This window comes from Puma concolor, chromosome D3, assembly GCF_028749965.1.
Source record: "Puma concolor isolate L17-30 chromosome D3, mPumCon1.1.hap2, whole genome shotgun sequence".
Taxonomy (NCBI): Eukaryota; Metazoa; Chordata; class Mammalia; order Carnivora; family Felidae; genus Puma; species Puma concolor.
Window position 1 is genome coordinate 84,739,173 of NC_141678.1, and position 17,367 is coordinate 84,756,539.

Genomic DNA, 17,367 nt, shown 5'->3' on the forward strand with positions numbered 1-17,367 from the left:
AAAATAATTTTAAAAACTTTTAATTTCTGTTCAGCACAAAAGCCTACAGTTAATAAAGAGTGATAATAGACTAATTTCCTGTTTACTATTATAACTGCTTGCTTTGTAACCTTGGTGAGGTTTTCTTTTTTCTTCTTAATTAACTCTTTAGTAGCTATATTTGCAAAGTTAATAAATAATACGATTAGGGCTTGTGTTATTTTTTTCAAGGTAACTGTTTAATCCTTTCTTTGAACACATACACGTGATTAAAAATGCCCCTTACGGGGCGCCTGGGTGGCGCAGTCGGTTGAGCGTCCGACTTCAGCCAGGTCACGATCTCGCGGTCCGTGAGTTCGAGCCCCGCGTCAGGCTCTGGGCTGATGGCTCGGAGCCTGGAGCCTGTTTCCGATTCTGTGTCTCCCTCTCTCTCTGCCCCTCCCCTGTTCATGCTCTGTCTCTCTCTGTCCCAAAAATAAAAAAAAAAAAAAAACAAAAAACGTTGGAATAAAAATGCCCCTTACGCACAATAGAAAAAAAAAAAATAGTTCATTCACGTGATAGCACATTCCTGAACTCTGCAGTGCTTAGGCTTAGTAATTTTTCTTCTACACTCTTCTCCAGATTCCTCTGCCTCTGGTACCGTTGTCTTCAAGGGTAGCCTGCTTTTCCATAAAGGACAGTCCTGGTAGAGACCTTTCACAGCCACCTCGAGCCCTCCCAGCAGGGGCTCTCAGAACATCCCATTCTTTCTTCCCAAGGTTAAATGAATGGCCTACACCAAATCTCATGACCTAATGTCCGCGTGCACGGCCCTTGCGTGAATACCACTAGGCAATAGCTTCGTAGACACTGAGTTTTATTGAAGAAAAACCACAAACCAGACAGCATAGTCCCTTTATACATACAGAAGCAGCAATTTCAGGTTAACCTTTAGGGCTTTGCCAGTCCTGCCATGTTTTCTAGCCAGCCTCTCTCCCGTTCTCCCTTTGGGTGGATTTAAAACACGTGTGCTCTTTTCAGATATTCTCCACCTCACTGCAAATCACCTCAACGGTGACTTCTCTTTCCTGTCAACAATTCTTTACATGGGCATTTTTACCTACCGGTTTCCTTCCCTTTCCTGATGCACAGGAATCCATCCCTCACTTTTCTGTGTCTATGGAGATTCCACTTTGTTGATTATCTACGTATAGTCCATTCTCTTTTGAACAAGCTTTAACCCAACATGAAACTAAATAACTTTCTGCCATTGTTCATCCTCCTCTGGCTTTTTATCTTCACTGTCCACTTTTCTGCTGAGAAGACTTTTCTGTGCATGTTTTTTACCGTTTGGCTTTTCCCATATGCTCTGAAATATCCTTAGTATTGATCAAATGCTCAAATACCAAGTAGAGCATAAAATCGCAGCTCTTCTAGAATTATGAGACACGGATGTTCTCGGAGAAAACAGGGAGGAGAGATTACTAACTGGAGTAGCTGAGCAATCATTAATATATTTGTTGCACTAAATTTAGAAAAATGTCATTGGCTGCATAATGACTGACCATACAATCTCATGTGTAAATTATGATCTTTTTGAAAATCAATACTATGTGTTAGAATTATGTATTACTTTACTCAATGAATATAAATGCTTAATCAATATTTTATGGGAGACGAGAGAATGTGTATACATAAGTGCAAGTGTAAATACTGAGTCCCCAAGTACAGCCCTTGACAGACTTCTGAGACACTCAAAAATATCACTAAAAAAGTATACTTTTTTAACTAGAGTGATTCACCCTTAGTATACTTAGTTCAAAGAATTTTTGCTGCCATAACAATGAAAATGCCTTGCATTCCCTGAGGAATATTAATAGGAATTATGAATTTTTAAAGTTTTTTAATGCATCAATAATTTCCTTCTTGCAAAATAGCCTTAAACTTTGGGAGAGTCAGGTAATACCACTAATCTATCAGTGAAAGAACTGACAACTAGGAAAGTTAAATAACACTGTGGATGATATTAAATTCTACCTTCTATTCAGTCACAAATTGGAACTTGGGTTTGGGGCTTTGAATATTGCTTTCTTTCTATTTCATCAATCCCAGTGGCTTCCTGCCAGGGGGTTACTTCTTCCTATCAATACGCTGAGTTTAAATGCTCCAGGAGAGAGGCGCATGGGTGGTTCAGTTGGTTAAGCATCGAATTTTGGTTTAGGCTCGGTCATGATCTCGCAGTTTGTGAGTTCAAGTCATCGGGCTCCATGCTGACAATGCAGAACCTGCTTGGGATTCTCTCTCTCTCTCTCTCTCTCTCTCTCTCTCTCTCTCTTCCTCCCCTGCTCATGCCCTCTCTCTCTCGCTCTCAAAATAAATAAGCTATAAAAAATTTAAAAAAGAAGCTCCAGAAGAGAGGCCAAGAAAATTAAAGTACTGGAGAAAAGATGCATCTATCAGATGGCAATAGCCAATGGCTGTTAGCCTGAAGATGGCTGAGAAAGGTGAACAGGCTCTAAAGAAATGGAACATCAACAATCTCTCCCCTGACCCAGCTTCTGAAGAGCCATCCAAGCCAGTCAGCCTCATCCCGCATGAAGTAATCAATGGTGTGTATGCCTCAGATCCAGACTTACATTTCCAGTCCACTCAGGAAGCTAAGAAAATGCTGTCCCAGGAAAAGGAACCTCCTCTAAAACAGACTGTTGAAGGAGAGCTCTTTCCTAGGCTGGTCAAGTTCCTGAAGTCATCCCTTTACCCCTGCTCGCAGGCAGAGGTAATCTGGATTCTGACCAACATTGCTTTAAGGACTTCAGAGAAGACCTGAGCCATTGTGGAAGGACGCTATCTGTCTCATCTTTGATTGAGCACCTGTCTTCCTTCCACAGGACTGTGTGTGAACACACAGGGTGGGTTCTTGGTTACACAGCAGGAAACCACCCAGACTTCAGAGACATCATCTCAAGCAATGCCATCCCTCATTTGCTGACCCTGGTTTCACCAACCACATCAGTCATGTTTCTGTGGAAAATTACACGGGTTTTGTCCACCCTGTGTCAAAGTAAGAACATAAACCCTTTTGAAAATGCACTAAAGCAAATGTGGCCCATCCTCTTCCGTCTCCTTCACAACTATGACAGCAACATTCTCTTGGACACCTGCTGGTCCCTGTCCTTCCTCACCAATGGCTACAATGAGTCCTTTGGCCACGTATTTGGTACAGGATCCTGCCTGGGTTGGTCAGCTAATGAACAGCTCAGAGCTCGATGTCTTGACCCCCTTTCTCCACACTGTGGGAACACTGTCACTAGAATGGGTCTGCAAACCCAGGTGGCCATGGCTCAGGCATGCTGAATGTGCTGCTCCAGCTTGCGATGGTGTCCCCCAAGGCCTCCATCGAGAGCAGGCAAGCCTGGGACCTGAGCTCCATCGCTGTGGGGCCCTGCTGGCACATCCAGCCTGCAACAGTCTCCTTCCCTTGGTGGCTCTGCTAAAAAATGGAGAATTTAAAGTCCCAAAAGAGGCTGCCTTCACTGTGGGGCACTGCGGACCAGTTGACCTAGCATGTCCACTCCGGAGTATTGGAGCCACTGGACAATCTTCTCATCATCCAAGACACCAAAACTGTTGTCATTTTCCTCGACACCATCTCTTGTCTCCACTGTGTGACAGAGAAACTGTCTGAGAAGGAAAACTTGTCTTCTGACAGAACTCAGTGGGATTGATAGACTTGAAGTTTACAACTTCATGAGGAACATCATGTGTCCAGACTTCTTTAGACACTATAGAGAGCAGCTTCACTGAGAAAGAAGACAATGGCATAACATTCCCAGTCCTAGGCCAGGATCGTGAATTCTTAAATCGCTTACCAGCAACACAGTTACCAAAGTTCCACAACTTCTAAACCAATGAAGAAAACCTCAAGGATAACTTTCTGAAGGAGTATCCCTCCTAGATTCTAGTGTTTCAGAGGTGTAAAGATTTTTAAACTGAATATTAGTTAACATTTCCCACACTTTCACTGCCATTTAAAGAACACGTATAACTACGGGCCCCTGGGTGGCTCAGTCGGTTGAGCGTCCGACTTCGGCTCAGGTCATGATCTCACTGTCCATGAGTTCGAGCCCTGTGTCAGGCTCTGTGCTGACAGCTCAGAGTCTGGAGCCTGCTTCCGATTCTGTGCCTGCCTCTCTCTCTGTCCCTAACCCACTCGCATTCTGTCTGTGTCTCTCTCAAAAAAAAAAAAAAAAAAAGGCAAAGCATTAAAATTTTTTTTTTAATAAATAAAAAAAAGAATACGTATAACTATACAGTTCCATAGGTACAGGCAAGGATCGCCCCAAAACCAAAAAGACCTGTACCTCCCATTGACTGAGGCGATTTCAAATATAACTACTTCAGTGAGTTTCTACTGTTGCGCCAAAGTGTGAACCTGAGTTGTTCACACACACTGAAGTTGTCCAAACTGGGGAATCCCAGAAGAGAACTCATGCTCGAGTTCCCAGGAAATGAAAGAAATATTTCAAAAGTATCACCTTCAGTTTATGGGAAGAATCACAAACAAGAGACAGAACAAGATAGAGATTTATATAAAAGCAGGAACAAGTAGGAAATATAAATAACCAAGGTCCAGTTCTATTACCTTTGTAAGATGAAAACATGATTTAAGGGGATAGAGCAAGACAGGCTCTACCTGGCATTTCCTCACAGGTTGAACTGAACCATTTGTCATAGCACTTTTGTTTAACAAAATTAGGTTTCACATGAATTATGAAGTTATACAATTTGCCCACCTGTTTCGTTCATGACAGGTTTTCCTCTCAAAAGTCTTAGAATACCTTTGGGATTCTACCAAGAAAAAAGCCACTGAGTATCATGTAATAATTTAAAGGCATATCATTCTTCTGTGTCCATTAGGTCACTTAACATATCTTCAACTACTCCATCAATAATTTTTGGTAGAATTAACTGTTGTTTTATATCCGATTAGTGACAGAAACCTGAAAGTGAGATTCTGGAGACTATTGAAAAAATTGAGAGAAAGATTAAAATTTATCTTATTTAACAAAAGGTTTTTCTTAACACGTAAATATTTCTCAAAATAATGGAAGCACCCATGAAATAGAAAATTAAAAAAAAATACAGATAATGTAAAGAGAGATTTAACTTAGTCTTCAGAGTATTTTCTCATACTTTAAGAGCTCAATCATTGGAATCTGTTACACTAAATATTTTAACTCTCTCCTAGACAAGTTGGGCATCCAGAGAAGACAAAAAGTGAATTATCACTAATTTTAAATAATAGAGCATGAAAGTAATTTAAGAATTACCACTGATAGCATCATTTTGATGCATATATTAAAAACCGTACCCATGTCTAAATATTTCATTAGATTGATTTCAATTAATTAGATATTGGGTAAAAATTAGATTGAAAATTAGAGTCATGTCAGTTTTAATAATAAAGCTCAGGGTACTTTCCCCGTGAGTTACCACATGAGGTTTGATGTTTCAAGGAGATCATTGTTAATTTTTTCTAAGCTGTTGTAACCTGTTAGACATAATATTAATCCATGAGTATGCAAACAGGCAAAATGTGTCCGTAGACTTTGACCTCTCTTTCTTGATATACTTATCAGTTTGCTAGAGAACATGTAGGTGGGGACATGGTGAAGCCTGCCATTGGCCTGATTATGCAATAAAAATAGAACACAGATCTGTGCAACTGTGATGCTGACAGAAATCCCCTTAGAGACGGCCAAGTACACACACGGGGGAGATATGCTTGCACTTTAAAGTTCCCGCATACTCTCTGCTACAAGCTCTTCTAAATAAGTGGGTGCCTCTCTTGGCAATGTTTCCTTAGCCACAGGAATGAAAGCAGTTTCCCTTAAAGAACTGGGAAGAGGGGCGCCTGGGTGGCGCAGTCGGTTGAGCGTCCGACTTCAGCCAGGTCACGATCTCGCGGTCCAGGAGTTCGAGCCCCGCGTCAGGCTCTGGGCTGATGGCTCAGAGCCTGGAGCCTGTTTCCAATTCTGTGTCTCCCTCTCTCTCTGCCCCTCGCCCGTCCATGCTCTGTCTCTCTCTGTCCCAAAAATAAAAAAAAAATAAAAAAAAAAAACGTTAAAAAAAAAAAAAAAGAACTGGGAAGAAATCCAGAACTATATGTACGTGGCTGATAGTTTATTTAAAGCGTTGATAGTTTGTTCATTATAGAAATTTGCATTGATTTATCTTTTAAAAAAACTGAATTAGGGGTGCCTGGCTGGCTCAATCAGTTAAGCGTCCGACTCTTGATTTTGGCTCAGGTATTATCTCATGGTTCATGGGGTCAGGCCCCGTGTCAGGCTTTACGCTGACAGTGCAGAGCCTGCTTGGGATTCTCTCTCTCTCTCTCTCTCTCTCTCTCTCTCTCTCTCTCTCCACCCCCCTGCCCCTCCCCTGCTCGCTCTCTCTCTCTCTCTGAAAATAAAGAAGCATTTAAAAAATTGAATTAAAATATCCTTTATGTTGAGTACTCAGTTTTTGGTACCCCTAAAGTTTTGTGCCCAAGGTGACTACATTACTTGTCTTGCTCTATTCCCGTCCCTATAGTAAATAACAATTTCTAGTATAAAAACAATTGATTTTATTTAAAAAAGAAAACAAGCTGTCAGAGGAGTGCTTGATTGAGGCTGCAGGTGGTATAAATCAGTAACTGAGGAAACCTGTGCTTAATGGGAATGAGCAGAGTAATCGGCACTTAATTAACATCAGTGATAAAATGAAGTCGCAAGTCTATCTTTGAGTGTCAAGAACTCAATTTTCATGAACTCCACTGCTGTTTGTTTGTTTCTAATCCAAGTACCCTTGAATAACACTTTATGGTATCTTTAATTCCCACCTACGTATTGGTTTCTTGGCCATATTCTAATATGGTATTTACCTAAATCTATGATATTGCTCAGATACAAACCATTAGTTCTCTTCAACTATTATCTTACTTATGTAACATAATATTCACTGTGCATATCATGTCTCTTATAATTCTGTTATACCTAATATACCTATTTTATGGATGAGATGTGCTCATTAAAACCGGAAGTAATGGTGAATTTTTTTCCTGTTGATATTATTGCTTTGGCAAACTCCCTTGATTCAACTTTTAAAAAAAAATTTTGAAGTTTTCTCACCTGGAACACCCAGATGCATGTTTGGATCGTGAATATTTCTTTTTGGTTAATATTAGATCTCTTATGAGTACCTAAAGCTTCTCTTCAAGTTTCTCAATACAGAAGTCAAATAAAACTACCTTTAAATTATAAATGCATAATTTCTGATAGAAAAGCAGTACATGTTGGAATCAAGGGGGAAAAATCGCAGATCAAGTAACAGAATGATAGAAAACTCCACAGGTAAAATTTCTACCCAAACAGAACAATGTTTACTATTTCATGATATCTTACTTTATAAAAAAGACATAGTAATTTACATAATGCTGGTGAACTGATTCTTTTCCTCACACCTCATTAATATATTTCATAATATAAATTATAATTAATGATGCTTCCCTTATCATTGTATGGCAGCTATTGGCATCTTTGACCTATTAATATGTATTTAAATTTCCTCTACATCTTTTCATGGCTTTGATAGCCTGTTTCTTTTCGGAACTGAATGGTATTCTATGTCTGTATGTAACACCAGTTATCCGTCACCTACTGAAGGACATCTTGGTTGCTTCCGAGTTTTGGTGACGAGGAATAAAACTGCTATAAACATCTGTGTACAGATTTTTGTGTGGATATAAGTTTACAAGTCTTTTGCATAAATACCAAGAAGTGTGATTGACGATCGTATGATAAGAGCGTATTTAGTTGGCAAGAAACCACAAGCTGTCTTCCAAAGTGGCTGTACCATGTTGCATTCCCACTACCAAGAAATGACAATTCCTATTGCTCCAAATCCTTGTGAATTTGGTGTTGTTGGTTTGTGGCCATTCTAGTAGGTGTGGTGGCATCATTTTTACCTAAAATTTTTCAAAATTGTCTTATAATTGCTTCACTGCTACATGTATCATTTTGAGACTAACCTATGTACCTTTATATTAAATTTTATCATCCAATAAAATATTTTCCCCATTTCCTCAAGCCTCCATAAAGTTTATTTTAGGGATTTTTATATCTGTTTCTAGTATGAACAAAATGTTTTGTTTTGTTTTGTTTTCCTATTGAGTTTTAAAGAACCGGGAGCATTTCGGTTGTTTATTTATGTACTTGTTTATAACTGATTGCTAAACTCTCTCTAGTTCTAACAGTTTTATATTATTTCTCATCTTCCAGTAAACAGTTATATCATCTGATAATAACAATGATTTATCTTCAGTATTTCAGCGTTATCCTGATTTATTGCATTTTTCTACATGTACACACGCCATTCGTTCTTAGTGGAAATAACGCTTTTATCATTTTGTAGTTATTATATAGTTTTCTTAAAAGCAGTATGTAATTGCTTCCATTATGACTTTTTAAATATTCTGTTACATAGTCTGGCAAAAGCACTCAGTTTAAGTCTTTCTCTATTTCCTCCATCAAGTTCACCCCGTGTGGATGCTTTCCCTCTCTCTTACACTGGTATCTATCATAAACTCGATGGCATTGCTATTCTGGAATTTCAGGAAGGTGTGCTATTCCTTCTTCTTTCCTACTGTCTCATTTGTTTCCTTTATAGCAAACTCTACCTCCTCTTGTGCCTCTGCTCTGCCATCCAGACTCCAACGTGGTAACTCTAAAACCAGCTTCAAGTTCCTAAATGTTGAGAATGTCCACCCTTTTTGAAGTCTAAATAATATATTTGTCATTCACGGAATACTGTTGCATTGACAAGAATTAAACCATTTTTGATCATAACTGTGCAGGAAAATGGGTCATAGATGAATTTTCCACGTGCACAAAGACATTCGTTTTCAGAATTGTGCCCTACAGTGGGAGCCACGGAATCTGATTGTATTCCTTTTTTGTCAATAACTAATTATAATGGCCTTGGACTCACTACTTAATTCTGGACTGTGTCTACTTCCTCACCTCTCAAGTGGATGATTGAACCACGTGATAGTTAGAAGGCTACTTCTTGCCTGAAAATACCATCCAGAGATACGTAATTCTCGCCCACACATAGCACCTCAAGTCCTGAGCATCACACTTCCCACACGATTTCATGCCTCCTTTGCTGCCTGAAATCTACCTCCTCACTCAAACCCAGTACTCCAGTGCCCGGCATGGACATGTCCACTCTGTCTTACGGGTATACTTACAATGTATTTACAAGATGTGAGCTCAGATTTTAGAAAATGTCATTTTCTTCAAGTGGATAATATACAAAGATTTTCTGTTTCATTTTCTAAATTAAAGAATAGTCTGTGAAGTAGACATTTATAAATTTCAGTCTATCCAGTCAGATGCATCGTAATAAATCCACATCTCCACGAAATAAACATCTTCAGGCTACGGTTTTTCTGGCCCTTACACCATAGCCAGTGGGGAATTATATCTAGAAAAAGATTACTTCCAGTATGAAGACATTCAAATATCAGCTAAATGACAAAAATATGGTTCAACCACGGTGGCACCAGGTCTTTTATTGTCACAGGTAGACAATAATACAGTGTCTGAAATTCACTTGCCACAATCATGTTTAGTAAGTTTTTAAAAACGATTTTCCATTTTAAACCTGTGAATCTCCAGTAAATACTGAAGGCATTGATGTATATTAACTATAAGAACAAGTCTGCGTTTGTAGGCCTCAATTTTGAGAGAATTATTCATCATATTTAGCTTTCTTTTTAAGCAAATGGTAAGATTGCTCACATGAGAAATTAATAATGACACCATAGGAGGAAAAGTTGCTGTTACAATAACAGAGTTTTGAGGAAGTTATCAACATGAATATAGAAATTGACCCTTGTATAATAGTTACCATTTTAGAATACGCGAAGGATTTTTAAAATACTGCTAACCGTAACCTTTAACTGGTTAAGTATATTATTAAAAACAATTTCTATTAATGTTTTATTTTTGAGAGAGAGAGAGACAGAGCCTGAGTGGGGGAGGGGCAAAGAGAGAAGGAGACACAGAATCCAAGGCATGCTCCAGGCTCTGAGCTGTCAGCACAGAGCCCGATGTGGGGCTCCAACTCATGAAGCAAGATCATGACCTGTGTCACAGTTGGACATTTAACCGACTGAGGCACCCACGCGCCCCAGGTTAAGTATATTGTTGAATAAAATGTTCCAAGATATTTTGTCTTCCTTATTTTATTACTTTTGAGATAGTACAAGGACAGTGTAGTAGGTTTGTATTTCTTTCTAGACTGAAGAAGTCTCTTCCATCATCCAACGTTTTTCTCCTTTTTCCCTCTTAAAAGTAAGAACCTTTGGCTCTAGGAAACAGGAACAATAAAGGAACATGGGACCATCTCTTTCTCTGCCTGGCACAGTTCTGCCCTCACACTCACCGCGGTGCACCAGAATGAGAAGTCACGTCAACAGTGCCATGCTGGTGATATTCCCATTCCAACCGTAAACTGCTGACTGCTGGCTTCAGCTTTACAGGGTAAGAAGCTAAATGGCCCTGAGTTTCTGTAGAAGAAAAACAGGAAAAGGTGAGGAGCTTTGCTTCTCTTCATGACTTTCCTAATTCACTTGAACTAAAACGTATGGAATTTAAACCTCCATCCATGAAAGATCTTCCGGAGCAAACGACAACTGCAATGTGAATGACATGCAGAAATTCAATATCAAGATGGTTGCCAAGCAACTAATGATACTTCGTTTTTACAAATCTCCAATGGCTGGAGTGAACTGCTGTTCTCCATGATGCACCAACAGGACTGTTTAATTTTGTTCTTATTATTTCCTGTGTGTTGTACGTTTCAGGCAGCAACGGAGCAGCAGATATTCCACATCAGGGAGTAGAATGTGTGCGATTTGGAACAAAGTAACACGACTTACAGTCGGAAATAAAAATTTAATTAGTAAAATAATTATTTCAAGGCTGAAATGAGCAACAAAAAGTGTGCTTATCTCGGCTTTCATGTGCATCTAGGACCCAAAACTGCCTAAATTCTGAATAAGAATTCAAATTAGCCATGCTATTGAACAAAATTTACAGAGTGAAAATTATTAGTGTGATTAAAATTCTAAAGTTACAAGTCTCTGGTTGAGCATGATAGTATATTATATGAGCAATTGTGACAGAGGGCCTCTAAGGAAAAAAAAAAAGTTTGCTGGGATGCATAATTCAATAATGGCTTTGGGTTGAATTTGAACATCACTCAGTCTTTTGTGATTTGTGCCAATGAGAGGAGATGCTTTTCTAAGTAATCAAGGTAGGAGAATGTATGGCCCTTACATACATACATAAGGGAAAGGATAAAAGGGGAAATAGGGAATAGATATGGCAGGCAGGCAGATGGTCCCTTATGCATTGCTGTGAGAAGAAAATCTTCTTCAAGACCATTAAAAAGTACTTTCTGTAAAGTCTATAAAATCCCAAAATGTTTGCTGTGTTCATACAGTAGTTCATACTGAAGTTGATTAAGGACTAATCAACTTTATAAAGTATCACTGTAGATAGAGACAAGAAAGGGACGTCTTAGAAATCAAGAAGCAGAGGAAGCCAGAACATCACATAAGGGAGACTTAGTTCCAGTAAAATAAACAGGACAGGGCAGAGAAAGATCTTGATGTGAGTTGTGATGGCCACGGAGGTGATTCACTCGTATCTCTTTCAAGGGAGCCTGCTTCTGAGAGTATAATTGATCCAGAGCCTTCAGCTAAAAGCTGAAACCTGGGCCCTTCCCAGCCATTGATGGATGACAGCAAGAGTGCTAGAGCTGGCCCACCCCATCCCAACATGGGACTCTGCCAACAGCCAACCCTTGTTCACGTACTCCCCAAAGACCTGCCAAAAACTTTCTAGGAACCGTGCTGTGGTCTGAAGCTTTCTAACCAATTTTTCCTGCCCTCTCTCTGTCCAGGGACAGGTGGTAAGAGGCTTCTTTGACTTTCTGCCTCCCACAATTTACCTTTCACAAGAGTCCCCCTAAAAAACTCTCTTATATTTATTCCTTCCTTAGCTTCCACTTCTCCGAAGACCAAAAGTAGCACAGCGGTTAGCCTTGACTCGAGAAACTGGCAGCTACTGTAAGTAATTTGCAGGACCAGTATTTTTGGTTTTGTTTGTTTTTAGCAAACTGTACTCTTCAGTAGAATCAGGCAAGTAATAAATTATGCCCCCAAACTGTCAAGCTCTGTCCAAGAAGGTATGCTTGCCTAGATGGTAAGATTTTTCTACAGTAAAATGTAGGGAGAAAGATTGGGGTAAGACAGTAATGATATTCCTTTCTCTTCCTTTCTGTCCACACACCCAAATCAAAGGGACTGTTTTCCTATCTTCTTCATATCTGGTATTCATTTGTTAAGTCCATTGAAAGGCATAAGTAGATTATACAATATTTAAATAAATAAGTTTCTTTTGGATTCATTTTTTTTTTCCTATACACTTATTTTGTAACATGGTAACATACACTTCTCCCCGGGGAACGATCCCACCACTCTCCAGTTTCCTCTCATAGTTCAAATACATCTTTTAAAATAGTCTCAGCATCAATGTATTTTCCAAGGTCTGCTATTCAGCTGTATTCATTTTTATCTTGTAAATGTAGAGAACAGATGAGGCAATATTTTTTTTATTCTGCTCAGTACAATGAGTTTATCTTTTGAAATACTCCCTGCAAATATTCCAATTTTATTTTTCATTAAAATACATGTTAAAATATAATGATTTTTTAAATATAACCTATAGGCAATTTTAATTTGGATTAAAATATAAACCCTATAAAATGTAAACTGTTTTTAAACATTAACTATAAACTATAAACTAACATATCACCTATATGGTTTATAAAATGTAAGCTATATTCGTTGACATATAAACTATATGATCTCACTAAAAGTTCAAATTAAACGTATCTTTATGAATAATGCAATAAAGAAAACTTCATACTAAAAATTCCTATTTGAAAGAAAACTGTATGGTGTTGAAAGAAATACTGTGACAATATGCTCTGGATGTGTATGATGCTACAAGCCTGATAAAATACTAATGGCCACACAACTGCCTTCTGAAAAAAATCTAGGAACACGTTTCTCTGGCTGAGTACCCATAATGAGTTCTACTAAACAACTATTAAGATAGTAACTGAGTACGAACTGAGTGGCCCTAAATATCAAAAATAAGAACATGAAGTATTTAAGTGGAAAATCTAGGACAGAGCTAGGAATATACAAAAAACGCTCCACATTGGAAACAAAACAGGAAATGAAAAAAAAAAAAATCCTTGATGGCTAAGCGAGCACAAGGGACTTTGGAAAAAATAGTGTTTAACTGAGATTTTTGTCCATGTATGCTGTATAAAGTATGTGATGTGAACAAATTCACCCAATTCCCATTTAATGCCAGCAGTAACAATTTTAACTAGAGTATTACGCAAAACAAAGTAATTCTAGGATATCTATCAATGTGAGGTTCTTTTTTTCCTGTACGAAATAGTAATTTATTAATTAATCCCATATAATAGAAGGTCATTTAAAGATTTTATTATTTAAGGAAAAGAAAATGTTAGGGAATATGAGCTAACACCAAAGACCTAGCTTCACAGAATCTAATATCTATGGAAATCAGGAACCAAAGCCTTAACTGTTCTGGAATTATCTTTGTGTATCACCCGTGTATCAGCAGATTTTCTCTCTTTGCCTCTCCTCTCTTCTTCTTTCTTCCCCTTCCCTTATTCCCTCCCTTCCTCTCGTTCCCTCTAACACACACACACACACAGCACTTACAAATTTGTTTGGCGTATATGTTCTTTAGCATATGTATGTTGAAAACACACTTCTGTGTTTGGGAGTCTAGATATAACAATGTAACCTGGAGACAGAATTTGGGATAAAGAGGAACAATAGCTTTGTTGCTTTGTCAGACAAAGCAGGCTCCAGCTGGCAGAAGCCTTCAAAAACTGCAAGCCTCTAGGGAAGAAGGGACTTGGGTGTCTCACTGAGGAAACACAGGATCCAGCCAGCTTTGACAGGAATTTTATCCTCGCTGCCAGCCTCCTTTGTCATGTCTTTAGGATGGTACCGGTTCCTGACACAAAAGACTCTAAGGAAGGTGGGAGGGGAGCTTTGCCCAAGAAAGGAAAAAGGTTACTTTAAGATCTGTGCCTTCCATGAAGTTAGTGCAGCCATTTTGATGTCTGTTCAACTTTACATTTTTAAGCAGTTTGATCTGCACTCTTTTGTATTTTCTTCTTCTTCTTTTTTAACTATTCATGGATTCAAACTTTCTCCTTATTTCTCCTTTTATGAGAAGAAGGAGATCTAATAGTACTTGCCAATAGTTACCGCCATGTTAGGCGAATATTCTGAAACCGGATCAACTTATAATTTGTTACTTCAAGAGATGAGGGCCAGTGGTAAAAAACATGGCCAACTAAAACTCCAGCTTCTATAGGGAATGTAAGGTAGGACAGTTTACTTTAAATGGGGAATATTGGGATGCACGATATCATTATTAATGAGAAAAAGTCATCGCTCGATGCCATACCGAACTAATAGGAATGAGACAGTCATCAAAGACACAAGTAGTTATCTTCTGAAGCAAAGGGTAGGCATGCTTACTGACCAGTATCATAAATATAATGTCTCTTTCTGGAACAAAAAGCAGTCAGGTTTAATGCCTGTTACCAAAGATTCAGGATCCCCTCTCTGTAATACACCCCACCGTGGGTACAGGTCACCTGGCCTTCTATTTTATTTTATTTTTAGGGGAGAGAATGAGAGAGTAAATGGGGGAGAATGGCAGAGGGAGAGAGAGACTCATAAGCAGCTTCCAAGACCAGCGACCAGTGTGGAGCCCAAGGTGGGACTGGATCTCAGGAATTGTGAGATCATGGCCTGAACAGAAATCAAGAGTCAGACACTTAACCGACTGAGCCCCCCAGGAACCCTGGTCTACCTGTTTAAACAGCAGGAATGAGAGTTTTCCTGGGAGGCAGAAACCTGCCAACTCCTTTCAGAAACAAACAAACAAAATGTTAAATAGCTGAGTTTGGAGAATGGATGGAAACTTGTACCCTCTATGGGTGGCAAACCAGTGCATTATTAGAATTTTGGCTGAGTCCACAGAGAAATGAGAGAGAGGCTTGACGTTTCTTAGGGAAGGATGGCAGCAAATGAGGCCACCTTATGGCCCAGCCCCTTCTGCAATACACGGCGCTAACCTTCCATCTCTTCTCCAGTTACGGCAAAATGTCTCAGACTGGTTTTCTGTTTTTGAAATGAATCCTGGGGCTATAAGGAGACTTTGACCATCCCAGGAAAATTTTCCAGAGTCACACAAATGTCAATGTAAAACCATCAGTGCCTAGCCATTGACTAGTATTTAGGCTTTCAGTGCCGTGGACTGTGTTTACTATGGTGATAAAAGGGAGCCACTGGAACTGAGAAACTAAACCCAAAAAATCTAGATAAACTCTTGCTATCAATTTGACCACCCTGGGAAATTTCCTCAGCTCTTAAATTGAATCCAGGCTTGAATTTAAGAGATATCATGCTAATGAGACAACAGATGCCTCAGATTAAGGTGCTAATGTGAGCTCCCCAAAACTCAAGGTGAAAGATCAAGTTTAGGATATGGATAAGGAGCAAACTCCAAGGTCCTAGAGGGAAACGTGATGAGATGTGTCTTTTGCTATGTGTGCAGATTCAAGGGGCTCCTGAAGGTGAAATACATAAGGTCCAGAATGACATCATCATCCTACCTGATCCTGTTAGAAGAGAGGTGACTCACATTCAGTTTACTAGGGTTCTGTAGGTGTCACAAGGGGGGAGGGATGCCAGTATGCCAGTTGTTGCTTCTACATCTAAAAGTAGGATAAGGGGGGCGCCGGAGGGGATCTGTTGGTGAAGCCTCCAACTCTTGATTTTGGCTCAGGTCATGATCTCACGGTTCATCAGTTTGAGCCCTGTGCCTGGCTCCTTGCTTGATAGAGCAGAACCGTCTTGGGATTCTGTCCCTGCCTCTCCCAAGCTTGCTCTCTCTCTCTCTCTCACTCTCTCAAATAAATAAACTGAAAAAAATATTTAAAAAACTAAAATAGGTTTAGAATTGATGCATTCTATGGTTATATTTCCCTATTCCATAAGTTAAATGTAAAATTAGATTTTGTGATCTATAAATAATATATTTATGCATACAAACTATATATATCAAACTATATATACATATATATGTATATATATGTATATATATGTGTATATATATATATATATATATATAGTGTGTGTGTGTGTGTGTGTGTATTCTCCAACTCAATAAAAGTAAAGTCAAAAAGGTCTAATTTATTTGAAGAAGGAAAAACACATACATATGCTCTCCAACCCAATAAAGTACCTTTCAATATATTTAATAAATATATATTTAATACATATATGTATATTTAAATAAAACCAAAAGCCAATCCCTCAAATCATTGTATGACAGAGGCCTTCAAATCCTTTGCTAGTCCATAGCAAAGATGATTTGGTTTCCAAATACAGCCAATTAATACACATTCAATAATCATAAAATAACGAAAAGGAGGTCTAAGCTCACAGGGGAAGTTTAGGTGGGTACTCTGCTGGCAAAGCTCAAGGTCACTCTGTGAATCTGGCAGCACCTGCTGTGGGAAGCTTTTCCCTTCCACAGAGGAAGTTAATGCCCTTCCTCAGTGCTCACACCGCCCCTGTTTAAGAATTTATTACTCTGTCTTGTGATAACATTTCTCCTTAAACAAACAGCTTCTTAATGTCAGGGACTTCATCATGTTACATTATATTTTACCACAGATTTATGCAAAGCTTAACACATAGCAGGTGACTCTTCTCTCTTTTTTCTGGAGTAATAAGTAGAAAAAAAATATGTTTAGGAAGAATGTGTTCTAAACCACCTTGAAAAAAATTATTTGTCGAAGTAGTTGAACTGTTTCCTTACAGTCTATTAAATCAGTAGTAGATGGGTTCCTCTATCTAGGCAAATATCTCATATATATGTTAATACAGAATAACAGCTATATCCCAAAAAGATATTAACAGCAAGCTTGACTTTTTGAAAATAAATGCAATAAAAAAATTCAATAGGTTTATTTGGATTTGCATTTATGAAAACAACACAAAACAAAAGTCTGTTCTGCTGTCAGTAGAAATGATGTTCTCTGCAAAGTCTTTGTAGGTCACATGGCTGAGCCTTTTCTTGTTACATTTTGAAGTAGGAAGCTTGCTTCTCATCACTTTCAATTTGACATTTTACAGGAACTAGAAACATAAGTCAGGTA

The 17,367-nt window shown here is 38.7% G+C and overlaps 1 pseudogene; it reads left to right on the plus strand.

Moving 5' to 3' along the window:
• Positions 1 to 2,371: 2,371 nt before the first annotated feature.
• LOC112868142 (importin subunit alpha-8 pseudogene) lies at positions 2,372 to 3,740 on the plus strand (annotated as a pseudogene).
• Positions 3,741 to 17,367: the final 13,627 nt, after the last annotated feature.